The sequence below is a fragment of the Hakea prostrata genome, chromosome 8, assembly GCF_041222555.1.
Source record: "Hakea prostrata isolate BN-2017 chromosome 8, UWA_Hpros_2, whole genome shotgun sequence".
Taxonomy (NCBI): domain Eukaryota; kingdom Viridiplantae; phylum Streptophyta; class Magnoliopsida; order Proteales; family Proteaceae; genus Hakea; species Hakea prostrata.
In genome coordinates, this window is record NC_142607.1 from 35,167,360 (window position 1) to 35,179,473 (window position 12,114).

Here is a 12,114-nt window from a genome sequence, read left to right on the forward strand (position 1 = left end):
CTATTGGCACACCGAGCAAGAGGCGACGAATTCCTTGACGAATGTACGAAGGCCTTTCCAGTGGAAATTCACAGAGACACGCTTGTAAGTGCGAAGGAACCCGGCATGACCTCCAATTGGTGAGGCATGAAATTCATAAAGAAAAACCGCACGTAGTGGAGAAGTGGCCGGAATTGAGAGATGATGGTTGAAATAGAGAAGACCATGCCTATAAGTGTAACCTGGATGTGCAACAGGATCATTCAATAAGGCATCTCGAAGAGCACGTAACTCCGGATCAGCAGCAATTTCAGCACGCAGCTGGTTAAGGAATTGCAGTGTTGGGTGAGAAATAGCAAAGAGACTTGCATCTGGTAGAGGGGCACATGAGAGCGCGTCAGCACCGGAATTGGTTCGGCCAGTTTATAAACAATGTCAAAAGTGAATCCCAACAACTTGGAAAGCCAGTGCTGCTATTCAGGAGTTTGAATAACTTGCTTAGTGATCTCCTTCAGGCTTCTATGGTCGGTGATGATGGTGAATTTGTGCCCCAAAAGGTAAGGTCGCCAGCATGAGATCGCTTGCGTGATGACATACATCTCATGAACATAAACTGAGGCTAACTACAGTTTTGGCGATAATTTGCGGCTGAAAAAAGCAATTGGATGGTTGGGCTGTGATAGAATCGCCCCAATTCCTTCGCCAGAGGCGTTTGTCTCTACAGTGAAGGGAAGCGAAAAATATGGTAACGCCAAAACAGGGGTAGTGATCAGGGTACGTTGCAAGGCAAGGAATGTTGTCTGAGCTCGCTCAGTCCAAAGGAATGCGCCTTTCTTTAATAGATCAGTAAGTGCAGCAGCTATTTGGGCATACTGGCCCACGGACTTGCTGTAATAACCAGTGAGTCCCAAAAATCCACGAAGCTCCCGTATGTGCCTTGGTGGTGGCCATGCTGTGATTGTAGAAATTTTGGCAGGATCGACACTCACACCCTGTTCAGAAATGCATTGGCCCAGGTAATCCATTGTACGTTGCCCGAAAGCACATTTTTCTCTATTCACATACAAGCGGTGCTCCAAGAGGGTCTGGAGAACTGTCCTGAGATGATACAAATGTGAATTGCGATCAGTGCTATAAACAAGTACATCATCAAAAAATACCAAAACGAAATGTCGAAGGAAGGGGCAGAAGACCGAATTCATCATGCTCTGAAATGTGGAAGGGGCATTAGACAACCCGAAGGGCATTACAAGGAATTCGTAATGCTCGTTGTGTGTCCGAAATGCTGTTTTGTGAACATCTTCTTCTCGAATCAGGACTTGGTGGTACCCAGATCGCAGATCCAGCTTGGAAAAGTAGGAAGCCCCTTTCAATTCTTCAAGCAGTTCTTCCACCGTAGGGATTGGAAACCTATCTTGAACCGTGATCGCATGCAACGCTCTATAGTCCACGCAGAATCGTCAAGTCCCATTTTTCTTTTTCACCAAGAGCACCGGTGAGGAAAAGGGAGAAGTGCTCGAACGGATGATTCCAGCAGTGAGCATATCTTTCACCATCCTCTCTATTTCAGCCTTTTGGAAGTATGGGTACCTGTACGGTCGAACGTTCACTGGTTCGGATGAAGGAATGAGGTGAATGGTGTGGTCGTGCTCCCTCACCGGCAGTAATCCTTGTGGCTCTGCAAATAGCGATTCAAAGTCGACAAGCAGGTTAGATAAAATCTACCTCCAAGGAAGTTGTGGCGGAACACGTCTCAAGCTATAATTCCAACTGATATAATTCTGCAAAGGCATTTGTCTCAACCAGGCGTCCTAACTCTTGGTAGTGTAGCTAAGTGGGCCTTTGGGCTGAATCCCCTTTTATGGTATAACGATTGGGCCCATTTTGGATAGTTAGTGTGGGCTTGCTGTAGTCAAATAAAATGGGACCCAATTGTGCTAACCATTGGACCCCTAGTACTAAATCAGCCCCAAAGAGACGTAGGATGTAAGCATCGATCGAAATATCATGGGTTGGTAGTTGGACTGTTAGCCCACAAAGCTTGCCCTAACACCGTATCCGGTTACCACTTCCCACCAACACTGTAATGGCTGGCGCCTCCTCGATTGGCAGCGATAAGTGGGTGGCGACACGACTCTGCAAAAAATTATGCATGCTGCCACCATCGACTAGGATCTGCACAGCTTCTCCCGGAGATCTTTGGTAGCTATTACACGCAAACTCGCCCATTTTCTATTCTCTCTTCCCCTGTTGTCTTCTCCTTCCTTGGAATTTAAAAGACGATGGTTTGCAAAGAACAAAAAGAGTAGAAATCAGAGGATAAGCAAGAGATTTTTGCTGAGAGCGATGTCTTTCCCTCTCTGTCTCATACGAAATCTCTCTTTTCTACCAATTATTTCATTTTAGTGACCATCAGATGTGGATCGATTTGAAAAAATTGTACATAAAAAGTAACTAGTTTAACCTATATGATCTCTTGGGGATGAGCTCTTATGTCTTGGTCAACTCATCAACCCAGAACACAGCGAGGAACACGTTCAAGAGTTGCGAAAGATATAAATCGAATGCAAGCACTTCTAACTCCCTTTATAGTGACTTTTAAGCAGAAGTTTGTAGCTGGGATATTTCCATTGCCTACCGGATGCCGCTTTTGGCCAGCGGTGTCTCAAAACTAGATGAGTATGCCTACAAAAGATTATGAGGTGACTTGACGCCGGATGAGCCTAATCCTCTCCCCTGCTCCTCTACAACCTATCCCTTTTCTCTTCCATGATTCCATCTCCCCTATTTTCTCTGCATCACCTGAGGATATACCACTTCGGTGAATTGTCGAGTGTCATTCTCTCTCCCGGAGCTCTTTAGTAGCTATTACACGCAACCTCGCCCATTTTCTATTCTCTCTTCCCCTATTGTCTTCTCCTTCCTTGGAATTGCAAAGACGATGGTTTGCACAGAACAAAAAGAGTAGAAATCAGAAATAAGCAAGAGTTGTTTGCTGAGAGCGATGTCTTTCTCTCTCTGTCTTGTACGAAATCTCTCTATTCTGTCAGTTATTTCATTTCAGTGACCATCAGATGTGGATCGATTTGAAAAAATTGAACATAAAAAGTAACTAGTTTAACCTATATGATCTCTTGGGGATGAGCTCTTATGTCTTGGTCAATTCATCAACCCAGAACACAGCGAGGAACACGTTCAGGAGTTGCAAAAGATTTAAATCTAATGCAAGCACTTCAAACTCCCTTTATAATGACTTTTAAGCAGAAGTTTGTAGCTGGGATCTTTCCATTGCCTACCGGATGCTGCTTTTGGCCAGCGGTGTCTCAAAACCAAATGAATATGCATACAAAAGATTCTTAGGTGACTTGACGTTGGATGAGCCTAATCCTCTCCCCTGCTCCTCTGCAACCTATCCCTTTCCTCTTCCATGATTCCGTCTCCCCTATTTTCTCTGCATTGCTTGAGGATATACCACTTTGGTGAATTGTCGATTGTCATTCTCTCTCCCAGAGATCTTTGGTAGCTATTACACGCAAACTCGCTCATTTTCTATTCTCTCTTCCCCTGTTGTCTTCTCCTTCCTTGGAATTGCAAAGACGATGGTTTGCACAGAACAAAAAGAATAGAAACTAGAGGATAAGCAAGAGTTGTTTGCTGAGAGCGGTGTCTTTCTCTCTCTGTCTCGTAAGAAATCTCGCTTTTCTGCCAATTATTTCATTTTAGTGACCATCAGATGTGGATCGATCTTTCTTGTGATTACAGTGACGATGCCCTAGATTTGGCGGAGTCTACAACTTAAAAAAATGATGGTCGCATGAGACGTTTTGGGCCTTTGGACTCATCTGGTATTTTCTATACTTGGGCGAAGTTCTATTGAAAGGTCAAGCCCATAGCTGACTCTTTTCATAAACACATCATCTTATTTTTGTTTTATTTAAATATTAAAAAAGAAAAAGAAAAGATAAAGACGAAAAATGAGATCCACACCTTCTAACGCCTAATGCCAACCCAGCATAGACTTTTAGGATTTTTTATGTTACTATTATCTTTTCTTTTTCATGTCATTAATCTCTAATTAATGCCATCCTAAGATAGTCTTTCCGGATTTTTATCCACTGTAATTTTATTTGGTAAATTATCGTTGCAGTGCAAAGAAAGCACACAAGTTTTACGTGGTTCAGTTGTAATTGCAATTACAATCTATTATAATCATCAACAAATATAACATGATGATGACATTTTTATTTCTAGCGAATTGAACTGGTATAGTTGTCTATATCTTAATCATGTTGCTATAAAAGGTTACATGTTGAGATTGGTTAACAGAGAAGTGAACCTTTGATGTGGCAAAGGTTTCGTGAATACATTTGCTAGTTAGTTTATCTTTCTTAATCAATTTAAATTGTAGATATAAACTTGAATATAGACCAAAACTTAATGAATTTGTTCAACAGAAAGCCATTAACTATGTCAAAACTAAATCCTACTAAGTCACAACTAATAGAAAAAAACTATATAAGCCTTAACGACTCAAAAGTTTCGCGAATATATCTGCTAGTTAGTTTATCTTTCTTAATCAATGATTTGGATTCTAGCTATAAACTTGGATATAGACCAAAATCTAATAAATTTGTTCCTCAGAAAGCCAGTATCAATGTCAAAACTAAATCCTACTAAGTCACAACTAATTTTCTTTATTGGTTTATGTTGAGAAAAAATAGAGCATCGACACATATACAGAACAATATTTTATGTGATTCCTTTGAAGGTTACATCCTCAGCTAAGTAAATGTGTTGTTTTTCTATTGAAGAAAAAGATGAACAATGTTACAACCAAGTCATTTCTCTATTCTTGTTCATGTTGATGCTCTTTTTAACCCCCCCCCCCCTCAACTTAAAAAAAAAAAAAAGAGTTATCCCTTGTTAAAACTTAGATATGTGAACAAGAAATTAAATTTGTGATATGAACCTGTTGTGATAAAATATCAATGTAATCTAAGTTGGCATATTAATGAGAGTTGTTGGTTGGGCAAAATTAATGATCTTAAATCTCTTCCATTGTGTCTAATCATATCATACTACTATATAAAAGGAAAACCTCCAACACTTGTGGCATGTATATTAGTTGACCAAAATACCCCTCTTTAATAGACATATACCTTAAAGGAAAACCTCCAACACTTGTGGCACGTATATTAGTTGACCAAAATACCCCTCCTTAATAGACATGTACCTTAAAGGAAAACCTCCAACACTTGTGGCACGTATATTTAGTTGACTAAAATACTCCTCCTTAATACCCCTCCTTAATAGACATGTACCTTCACAAAAAACCTAAAACTACCCACCACACCCCTTAAAGGAAACCCCCAAGACTTGTGGCACATATATTAGTTGACCAAAATACTCCTCCTTAATAGACATGTACTTTCACAAAAAAACCTAAAACTACCCACCGCACCCCTTAAAAAGTGGACAAAAGTGACAAGCTTTACACCCCAACACTACAAACCAATACACCTGATCAATGGGTAGCTGCCCCAGCATACGCAACCATCCACACTCCTGCCTGGTAAAGGGGAAAAAACGACGCACCCCAGCACTGAAAACTATACCATCACATTAAACAACAGCAGGAAAAGGTACCTTCCAACACAAACATATTAAAATGAACCTTCCAATCGCAAACCCACACATTATCAACTGCAATTACATTACACAAACTTAAAGATTCAATTATCATTAATTGTTAACCTGTCGTTGTTTATACTTAAGCATAAAAAGACATGTATTTGTTCATAGAAGTTATGGTATATATTTTTGTTAACCAAAATACCCCTAACCATTACCACACTATTACCATTACCATTATTAAAAGAAAATAAATGGAAACACACCAATTGCCAACCAATGGGGGCTTCCTTGTCCAACCAACCCAACACCCAAACGATACCCTCAGAAATGAACCATGAGAAATACTGACCTCCGCCTCTTGACTGATAAATAATTAAAAAAAAGGGCTTTGAATAGAAACGGGAGCGTCGTTAGCCATTCAAATACCCCCATTCAACATTAAAGCTCCACAAACACATCCTTTAATGTTTAGTTCCAATACAAAGTGACACATCTCTTAATTTTTTCTTCTGGTGGAAAAACACATTTCTTAACATGGGAGAGTCGTCAAGGGCTGCAATTCCATAAGTGACACATCTCTTGAAATTATTCCATTGAATGGGTTCCAATTCTCCAACCAAGTTCAAATTATGCATTTCATTCCCCGAATTGAATTCTCAGGCAAAACCTCAGAAAGTAGCAGTTGGGATACCAGCTTCACCCAGATGCTGAAGAGCTTCTAGGCCATTTCTCTATGCCAGTAATGACTTCTCTCAACTGATCAACGAACTACTATTGCTGCTATGTTTTCCTCCAACTATGTCAGATTGTAATTACGAGCGCTTGTGGCTGTTGCGAAAGTTGGGGAACATTATTTCTCTAGTTTCTTTCTACAGCCTCTACAATGGGAAGCGATTTTTCGCTCTGGATTTCTTCTCTTATTTCGCTTAAAGACCGAAAAGCATGCGGAAAGGAGTAAATAGATATAAACCCTAATTCTCACTTCTCCTACGTAGTCTTGTAAACGATTTACCATCTCTCTGGATTCAGGTAGCTATTCCATATCGTTTCTGACGTATTTTTTATCCTAAATTATTTTGCCCTAACCTGAAATTCAACGAAATGGAGATGAGAGCCTGCAATTAATTATTCAATATAAATTCTTCTTTTGGCAGATGTTACATGTCAGAATTTTAGCATTCTGATGATATTATCCTTGGTGGGATTTAGAGCTATGATTTCAGATTCATCCTGTTTATGATGGCTATAAACTATTGATCATTTCTACTGCTTTTGAATTCTGAATTTGATATTCGAGGTCGTTGTTCCAGATATATTTTCTGTGTGTGATTGTACCTATTTACATGTTCACTCTAATATAATGTTTTTCCTACCTGCTAGAACTTTTTAACTTGCTTAATTCTCTCCCCTTTCATTAAGACCCATTTATAGGTTATCTCTAATTCAGTGGTTTCTCTTGAACTTTAAATTTTTCCAACTTACCTGGATGCATCTGGATCGCCAAGGCCTTCAACTATAGATAGCATTTTATTTCTCAGATTTAGTAAATTATATTTCTTTGTTATTTGAATTGAAAAAATTGAAACTTTGATGATCAAGTAGATTTTATTCCCACTTGGAGGAGTGTGATAATTGCTAAATATTGGTTCTTTAGACTTTGCATTGCTGATCCAGAATATGGATCAACTGTGTGTTTGTTTTCTGGTAAAGGTGGAACATAGATTTATAGTTTTATGAGACAAATATTGAAATTTGGAACTTCAATTATTGACAAAAATATTTATTGCATCTGGATTAATTAATGAAATTGATATATCAATCTTCACTCTTGTTTGATCCAATGTCTTGGAGTTTGGAAAAAGCCATTGGTTTCAGATTTGACACTGGGAGAAGCATGAATCCATCCAAGATGTTAGAACTTACAAAGGAGGTGGCAAAATATAACAAATTTTTTGTTGTTGGATATTGTTAAAATGGAAATGCCCTTGCACAAACAACATATCCCTCCCCTGATCAGAAATGCCCCCTTGAATAGACATGCATCCATTCACAAACAACATATCCCTCACCTAATCAGAATAAAGCACTCCCCCAAGCAACATAACCCCTCCCTGAATCGACATGTACTCGTTCACAAACAACGTACCCCTCTCCTGATCAGAACAAAGCATTTCTCCAAGCGACGTACCCCCTCGCCATGGAACCATGCAAATTTTCCTTTTTAAGAAACTGTTGTGAATTTTAATGTAAAAACAAAAAGATAATAAATATCAAAAGGTGCGACTACTTATCGTAAAACTTGTATCTATTGCTAATTTACAGCAACTTTAAACCGCGGGTAGTCCCATCTATTGGGTTTTCATTATTTCATATTCTTAAATTTCGTTCTTAATTTAGCGTTGGGGTCGATGTGGTCAAGTTGTTTTCTTGGAAAATAAAAGGGTTGACAAGATAATGCATCATCGATTGATAGAGAGGGAGTTCCAAAAAGAGAAAGAGGAAAACCAACTGAAAAGAAAGCCACTATCTCAATTTATACAATTACAGCTATTTCAATTAGTTTGAAGGGCTTTCATTGGTTGATAATTGATATGTGTAATTTGGTGAGTTCCTCCCATATGCTATATCTTCAAAGTACGCCATTTTCAAAATCATATTGTTAGTATCCTATATAAAAAAATTGCTGAATATTTCCTGTTTTGTTACATATTTGGTATTATACACCAACGTAATTGAATTAACATATTTTTCTTGGTCGAATTGAAATGATGTCTTTTGCCAAGAAGCTCACATTTCTAAACTAACTAGAACCTTCATTGAACCTTTTGATGGATGAAAAGCCCCCCCCCCCTCCCTCAAAAAAAAATGAATAAATAAAGAAACTCATTAATTGAGTTAGAATTATCTTAATATAAATTAATTCTCTCATTTCTCCTGTAAACAAGAATTTCTATCAGAAACAGAAAATGAAAATAGAGTAGAACTAAAGATTATTTGAGCCGAACCATGCATTACCATTAAAAAACAATATTCAATAATCTTCAACATAATCAAAATATAAGTAAAAAGCCCACATGCAACTGCGGGTGCGTATTTACTAGTTAAAGTTAAAAATCCATTTAGAAATTTTCCATAAACTAAATAGAAGAAGGGGTAGAAAGAGAAGTTGAATCAAAGTGTTTTTCTTAGAATCCTTACCATTATCTCCAATTGCTTGAGTTGGCAACTTTCCTCTTGTCAATTAAGTCAACAACAGCTATGACCTTAGCTTTTGTTTGGTTTTCATTCTTGGGTTCTCATAATGTTCAAGCTCACCCTATCTAACATCCAAAAGACACTAATATAGTAATATATCTGTTGCTATCCACAAGTATGCGTCACTTATGAGATTGATAAATGTGTGTGTTACATAATCGATCTTGCGATACAAATTTATAAGTAGGCCATACTACTATTTGTGGTTTAAAAGTGTCAAGAAAGCATATTGTTCTCCTTGATGTTAACAAGACAAGAATGCACTTCAGAAGAAGTGGACTCAAAATTCTACCAAAACACCTGAAAAAAAACAAAATCATGCTAATAAAGATAAAATTAGTGGGGTGAGAGAGGCTCGAACTCTCGACCTCAGGATTACTCAGACAGCTATGAGACCTACGCGCTAGCCAACTGCGCCACCACCCCACATTTGATTCGTTTACCACAAAAATTGTTCTGATTTATTTTCATTTTGCTTTCTACCCTGAAACTGGTTATGGCAACAATAGTGTTGCACAGCTCAGACTCTAAAGCTGAAAGTGACGTATTAAAAAGAGATCATAATAATCCTATTTAATTTCATTTTTTCACCCCTAGGGAAAAATGAAAAAGAAAAGGAGAATACTTCAGTGGTTGCTTAACATGGATTGACATGCTAAGATTATTGGTATTCATATCAATGGTCATATCTATTTTTGGCCGAAGAGAGAAAGTGGGTAGTACCTATTAGAGGTGATCTAGAGGAATTATTAGTTTGTTTTTCTCTTTTCTAAATCCTAAAGAAGGGTTTTTAGGCCTCTTTTTGCTATTTCTTTCCTTTTGGAACATAGGTTTACCGGGCTGTTTTCTTAGGTGTAGTTTAACAATAATTTAAACATAAGGCAGAGTTTTACGAACCTTTGACCTAATAATTATGAGACATCGGTCTTACTACGGTAATCTTCTGTAATCTCGAGGAGATTTGAACACTATCCTCATATCCATACTAACAGAAGAGAAAAATCACAAAAAAGTATTGGTTGATATTTCTCTGTGAAAAGTGATATCCCTTCTCCACCTTGGAAAGAGGTAAAACTCATGTTCATGCGTATACAAACATCTACTCTTTGTCTTGGGAAGTGAAGGATACGTCTCAATTGGATTTGGTGTATACAATCTCCGGTGCTGCTTTGTAAGTGGCAAGGAAGGCCAGAAACACTTTTCTTTTTAATGGAATCTGACCATCACTTTCTCATTCTATGTTGTTACTGCCAAAATGTTAGGGAGAACATTGTACTCTCCTAAGAATTTTGAACAACACAATAGAGACTGGGATTCACTTACAAATATTAAAAAAAATTAGAAATAAAAATCTTAGTGGACCCGCCCCCTACCATGCGGTTCAAAATCCTCAATGGAGCACATTGTTCTTGTGATGTCCCACATTCTATTATTCTATTTTTAATGTGGAGTTAGTATGCTTTCGATTCCAAGACTATTTAAACAATTACTAACGTTTGAAACCTTGATCAGTTACCAGGTTGATATGTATATCCATCTGTCGGTCTCTTATATGGCGTAATTAGATTAAACCAATGACAAGAAAAAAATCAACTTAATCGAAGAATTAATAATTAGATTTCAGAGCGCACCTGTGTAGAAAATTAGAGTGAGCGTGCAAGCCCATAAGGCAGGCCCATTGATTATTTAATTAAAAATATTATATATGTATATATACTATATATGATATTAATAAAGTTTACAACATAATATATAGAGATATATTATACACATATGTATCTATTATATAATTTATAATGTTAAATGTGGTGAGTAAGAAAGACAAAAGGGGAGGAGGTGACACCTATACAGCCATACAGGTAACATGGGGAAGGAAGAGGGGAAAAAAAAGAAAAGAAAAAAAGAAAGAGTGAGATGTAATTGTTTGGTTAGATAAAATAAAGTGCATTAATAATAAAAAATAATTTTATATTTTCAACTATAAAAGAGGGTGGGCCGTGGGGTTGTTTGGCTAAAGGGCCGTTTTCAAAGAGAAGAGAGATAAAAGAAAAGAGAGAAGAGATAGAAGGAGAAAACGAAGAGAGAAGGAAAGCCTCGTTTGATTCTTTGCATATTTTGGAAGAATAAAAATTTCATTCGATTTTCGAAAAAAAAATTCATAAAGAAAGATAAAATTTATATGTCATGGGCCCCACAGGGCCCTGGAGTGATAATTCTCTCATAACAGAGAGCTGATCCAGACTTCGCAAGGGGGGGGGGGGGGGGATTAAAGTGAGGTTTAGATGGGTAGGCCAATTTGTGGGCTCTTTTTGGCAAATTGATGGGTTTAGATGGGTAATTCCCATGGCCAAAATGTAAACAATAAATAGTAAAACATAACCCAACGTAGTGCTTTACCAAAAAAAGAAAAACCCAACGTAGTGCTGGGATGGGCTTAGCTTGAGGCCTTAAAAAAATCCATCCATAGACTTATTTTAACTTGGAGTGGGCTTAGGCCCATAGAGACAAACAAGCTTGCTTCCTCTACCTTCAAGGGTAACATTCAAAAAAAAAAAAAAAAAAGGGTTAACATTCCTACCAAAAAAAGTAAAGGGTAACATTATTTTTACATTTTTTCTACCACATGTTTAGAAGGGAGATATATATAATCAATTTTCAGATGTGGACCCCATTTTTAAATATATGGGATCAAAGACTGCGCTCCCCTCCCATCCTTCCTTGTTTAGTGTTGTGCAATTAATGCGCAACACTGAGCTGCGAATGGTGAGGATCAAAAGTGGTGGTCACGATTGAATCTCGACCATCACTTTGAATCCCGACCGTAAGCATGAATCTCGATCGTAAGCAGCTCAGTGTTACACATTGATTGCACAACAATGAGATTGAGCCCCCCTGCTTTGGTGTACTTGTCTCACGAAATATAGTAGTAGGTAGAGAAGTGTGAGAGAAATACAATCAGTAGAGAATCTGAATTCATTCTTAGATTCGTCATGAAAAGACATGAAAATAGTGTCAAAGGAATGGTTGAAAGCAATAGAGGAAGAGTTGGAGTCGATGAAAGTTAATCATGTCTGGGACTTGGTTGACTTGCCGCCGGGCCGAAAGGCAATTGGGAACAAGTGGGTTCTCAAGATCAAGAGAAAGACGGATGGATCTATTGACAGATTCAAGGCTCGTTTAGTAGCTAAGGGCTACACCCAACGAGAAAGCGTTGATTATGAGGAAACTTTTTCCCCTGTGGATAGG

General features: G+C 38.0%; 1 non-coding gene across 1 annotated transcript; it reads right to left on the minus strand.

Moving 5' to 3' along the window:
* Positions 1–9,208: 9,208 nt before the first annotated feature.
* Positions 9,209–9,294, minus strand: TRNAM-CAU (transfer RNA methionine (anticodon CAU)). Its single transcript is given in 2 exon segments — positions 9,209–9,244; positions 9,257–9,294. It is a non-coding gene; the product is annotated as a tRNA-Met (tRNA).
* Between the last annotated feature and the right edge of the window lie 2,820 nt (positions 9,295–12,114).